This window comes from Bidens hawaiensis, unplaced genomic scaffold (assembly GCF_021521415.1).
Source record: "Bidens hawaiensis isolate Kalapana, Puna unplaced genomic scaffold, B.hawaiensis_p1.1 tig00069023_1, whole genome shotgun sequence".
Lineage (NCBI taxonomy): Eukaryota > Viridiplantae > Streptophyta > Magnoliopsida > Asterales > Asteraceae > Bidens > Bidens hawaiensis.
Window position 1 is genome coordinate 10,154 of NW_027502182.1, and position 5,370 is coordinate 15,523.

At 38.7% G+C, this 5,370-nt stretch overlaps 1 non-coding gene and 1 pseudogene across 1 annotated transcript; both read right to left on the bottom strand.

Moving 5' to 3' along the window:
- Positions 1-509: 509 nt before the first annotated feature.
- LOC143605321 (RING-H2 finger protein ATL80 pseudogene) lies at positions 510-860 on the bottom strand (annotated as a pseudogene).
- Positions 861-2,649: 1,789 nt separating this feature from the next.
- TRNAE-CUC (transfer RNA glutamic acid (anticodon CUC)) lies at positions 2,650-2,722 on the bottom strand. The gene has a single exon. It is a non-coding gene; the product is annotated as a tRNA-Glu (tRNA).
- Between the last annotated feature and the right edge of the window lie 2,648 nt (positions 2,723-5,370).

Sequence of the window (5,370 nt, forward strand, 5' to 3'; positions counted from 1 at the left end):
TATATTGCCCCGCGACCACAGCCATGCCGGCCGGCCGCGCCCTCGCTCACTGGAGGGGTGTAGCAGTGTTCGCGAGCCACGTAGGCGGCCGCGCCCACCCCTCACCCCCACTACCCTCAGTCTAAAAGAGCTACGCCACTGTTCGCCTAGGCTCTAGAGGTGTCTAAAAGGCTCTTCCATGACACGGACGAAGTATTGTTGCACCTGTGGTCCTCGTGTTTTCGTCTAGCTAGGTTTCATCACTAGCCACGACACCTCCCTAGCCTTCTTTACCTATCCCATTTATGCCCTTTTATAGCCTTCTTAACCTATCACATTTATGCCCTTTTATAGTCTAACTAAGACATATGTCACTACATATAAGTAAAATGTAAAGAGCCTTCTTGGTGACTAGTGGTGTTACTATATTTAGTTTATCCTATTTAGAGAAAGATGCGTCAAACACGCCTATTCCTTAATATCCCAAAAAATAATTCACTAAACATAAATCAATACAAAATAACTAATACCTAATTACACAATTTGTGACGGTAAATAATCACCGGAAGTACAAGAGTTACTGCTATGCTGTCTACATTTATCTCCCGCTTCCAACACAACAACATTCCCACCACTGGAAACTCCCCACACTTGTTACACCTCCTGGCCACCAACACCTGCCTACACGGCGAGTGTCCGCCCAGCCACGCGTCAATGCAACCAACATGAAACCGATGCCCACACTGCGGCAGCACACGGACCTCATCTTCATTAACATACTCACCTAAACAAATCGCGCATTCAGACCAACATTCCTTTCCATACATCTCATAGTCGTTACTCGCATTATCATAAGTGAACTTCGGAAGCGCCTCAATCATCTTCTTCTTGACTCCTTTATTCGCAAACTGCTGGTTTTGAGTTCGGTTAAAGGATCGGCTACGGAGCCACCGAGATTAAGCCGACTAGGCAGAGGATTATGGCGTAATCTGACTCCAAAGCCGCTGGCTCGGGCGGTTGAGCCGCCGTTGACACGTCATCAAAGGTCGAGAGAGTTCGGTACGGGCGAGTCATTGTTCGTTACAAAATTCAAAATTATAAAAATATATTTGTAGTGGATATATTGTTTTTTGTTGGTTTTTGTAAAGTGAATATTATTATATCTATATATAACGCATGGGCTTCAACAGAATATGTACACGCAGCGTAATATGGTGGTGCTACTGTTACAGAATCCGCCACGTGTACGGTAGATGTTTCTTTTGAATATTTTTTTAAATAAAAAAAATGGAGTTTCTGTTATAGTACCGGCGGCGGCAAGTAGTTTTGTAGTAATCTGCCTGCCTGCCTGCCTACCAAAACTTATCTACTTAATTTTACATAGAAATTAGAAAACAGTCAGGAGCGATGAAAACGATGTTGCTAAATTTAGAACCGAACCAGGGAATGATGTTAGTGTTTATCATGGACCGGTAACCGTGAGTGTGACTCACTCAGTCGGTTTTTAACTTTATGGTTGAATTGGAAATTGTGGACCGAACATTTGTCAACTTTTTTTTCTTACTTTTTTATTTAACAGAACCTTCAACTTTCTTTTATTTTAGGCTATCGAACTCTTTAAATTCGGAGAGTCCAGATGTCTCACTCTGGCTAGAATACGTTGCCTTAACTGGACCCATGCTAGCTTCAAAGTATGACTTGAGCATTTTCCCGGGAAACCATACCGCCGACTGCCACTTGACAGTCGTTATGCCACCACAAAATCAGAACTCTTTGGCGTAACACACGGTGGGATGAAAACCCGGGTGAGCTTAGGGTCCGAACTTACAACCTTTGCACAAGTCCTAGTTCATACCCTTCATTGCCAATATCCTCTCAAAAGTGACGTAAGTGAGTTTCGAACTTGAGTTTCCACTAGAAAACTCAAGCCTTCTACCACTAAGCCACAATTTGAAAATGAACACTTGTCAACTGGATGGGCCGAACTAAACTTTTTTTTATTTTTACTCTAAAGGGTTTGACCCTATGACTTTTTATTTCATATATTAACTATGTTACCACCCTATCAGAATGAGAATAACGGTCCGAACCAAAGTTGATCCAAAATTTCTTGATTTTTTATTTTGTGGAGTACTGAAAAGAAACAAACGTCTATAAAAGACAACCAAGTGATAAGATGTGTTTCATTTTTGTAAATATAAAGCTTTTGTTCACCATGAAAATAAAACCATCAATCATTTGACGAGGGATACCGTAATAAACACACCTAGATATCGCTAAGCGACAATCCAAAAGTGGTCCGGGCTTGATAACATTGCTTAAAAACTTGCATCTACTAAGCTCTTCATACCTACCGACAACTCCTTAGTTAGACAACCTCTTTCTGTTCTTCTTCCCAACTTCTTGTCGATTAAGTGATAGTCATCATTGATGCAAAAGGGACACGCGTGGCCTTTTGAACCAATCAACCAATCCAAGCTGTATGTGATGTATTTGTTTACACATTTCTTTAATTATGAAACGTATGCTAACTTTTTTATTTCAAGTATCCAAGTGCTTGACAGAATAATAATGTTTTGGGCCGAATTATGGATCGTGTCACTTACTTTCCAGCACTATAAAAGCCCATACAATTCTCGATCACAATATAAAAATTTTAAAACAAAAAAGTTCCGTTGCCGGGATTTGAACCCGGGTCTCTCGGGTGAGAGCCGAGTATCCTAACCAACTAGACTACAACGGAATACTTGTTATACTTTAACCTGTAATCTATGTTATTCTGTTCAGTCGACTGCAAAAGAATGTCCTCGGTCCGATCGGTTTGGATTTACTCCTAGTAAAATATCATAATGGGTCATGTTAAAAATTAAAGAATACATCAACAGTTCAACAAGCTGCTCGATAGCTCGTACCTATGTCAATGGCAAGTTAGGATTTTCGAGTCACAATTTCTCATGTGAGAAGAATGGTAGAAAATATTACAAAGGTATAAAAACTTTCTAGGTAAATTGCTAAACAATTACAGAAACTCAAGGTCATGAGGCTACTGGACTATATAAAATCCCAAATACCTACTTAAAACCCCCGAAGAATGGTAACCCATTGATGGATATGTGTCGACGTGTAACAGTTCCACCTTATATCCATCTGTAACTAATTTGGAAATTGGTAGTTTTGTACTATACAGTTATCATATCTTCTAATCATGCTCATTCTTTTGAACCATGTGTGATAATCGGACGTTTCCTGCAAATTTAGAACTTGACAAGGTAAATTAGGTAATACATTCTGAGACAGAAAACTAAATACGTATACACAAATGATCAAGGCAATAATATGATTTAAGCCCCTTGTGTTATCCTTTTTCTATTTGTTTTCTACCACCAACGACAATATCCCTTAGTTTGCCAAATTTGAGTCGTTTGCCTTTCGTTCCAAACAAACCGCAATTTATTGCAACTTTAGCCACTTAGGCAAAAAGCCTTTTCGCAATTTCACCCATTTATGCAAAATACACCCTTTTTGGAAAACACCGTCATGTTACTTCTTTTAAATGTTGCCATCCCAATTTGAGAATCTTATAAAAATATAGGAGACCGGCTGGCTGGTTATGGCTTCAATGATACCATATAGGAGATTAATCCTTGATTCATTCACATCATAATATCGGTACATATATACAAAGCCAAATCCCATATATTTTGGGATTGATCTTCAAACAAATCAATAATGATCGCATATTGCTATTAAAAAATAACATAAAAATAATAATAACAATAAGGGATGACCTTGGCTTGCCAGGGTTCGAGTCCTGATCTCACCCAGTTTTACCGGCTCCTCGTTGTCGTGCCGTTTGGCGGGCGTGGGGGTCGGGTTTTATCCGGTGAATCCCTCAATAGGTGGACCGCTAGGGCTCCGTCCGTCCGGACTAGTGGCCGGCTCGGGCTACCTTTAGCCAATGGGGGCCGCGTACGGAGTACCCGGCGTTACTTAGTTGGCCGTTCAAAAAAAAAATAACAATAAGAAAGAGAGGGAAAAAAAGAAAAAGAAGAATAAAGATAAAAATCTAGCTGTCTTAGCATTTTGAATTACAACCCTCATAGCTCAATGGCACTACTGTATAGTTTCTATCTTCAGTGACAAAAATAAATGTTTCCCTTAAGCCGGTATTTTTGCATTCTAGTCACTTTTTACCAATTTGTTCCACTTTAACCCAAGCCTACATTACAACCCCTTATAAAAGTGAAAAGTCATCCTGATGTTTATGCATGTTAATATTAATCAGTGAAGGTTTGATTTCTCGTCAAGCATATGATATTTGTATGTTTCGTTTTGGCATGAGTGTTACACTTAAACACATATAAATCGCGTGAATGCTGAGTGAATATTTGTTTGGTGTGCGAAAATATATATGAATAAAGATTTAGTAGACTTGTTACGCTTCTATATATTTCTACTAAGAAATTAAAAAGATCGTGGTGGCGTAGAGCTGTGCTTATGAGAACCGATTGTAAGTTTGAGATCTTAACACACTTGCGGATTACCATTCTCTTCTACCTATTCATTTTGGGTGTGTTTAAAGCATTGCTTGAGTTTTTCTTGAAAGTGTGGGGATGTTTAATGCACATAAATACATACATATATTTCATATTTGATCGGGGTTCTGCTTAACTCATTTTCATGCAAAAAGTTAGTAAGTTATTTATTTGTTAACTTTTAGTTTTCACAGACAAGCGAACCACTAAAAGACAAAACAAACGTTCTCGTGTTGAAAATCAAGTTTGTACAAGGAAATTGACCAAAACACGCCTCATGCTTCTGAAGGCACGCCCCATGCTTTGACCCTGAGAAAAAACATAAAAGATTACAAAATATCCTGGGTACAAGCTCTCCATTGACAATCTTGAGATAGTCGACCCTACTTTTTTTCGGAACACAAAGTTCCTGCATAATACACAAGATGTTAGTTATCATATTAAAAATTAGATTACTAACTATGTATTCAGTTAGCTTTACCACTCATCCTTGTATGTCACAAACAGAGAGTTGGCAACATTCTCTACAACCTTGTCTAGTTCGCCATCAGCAGGACCTTCTTGTTAGCATAAGGTGATCTCATGTTGTCCGTCAGATTAATTGGACGTGATGGTCGTTTATTGTGTCCGGGATCAAGTAAGTTTCCATGTACATTGAAAAGAGTCAAGCAATTAGAAGTTTTTTTCATTTTTCAAATGATCCTTTTACGTTTGTTATTACCTTGGAACAATAACAAATACCACCCAAAATAACATAATATATAAATTGTACTGTTAAGTGTCTAACCATAGGTTTGACATGATCAGGTTCAGATAAATCAACATGTACATTGAAAGGAATCAAACAATTAGAAAT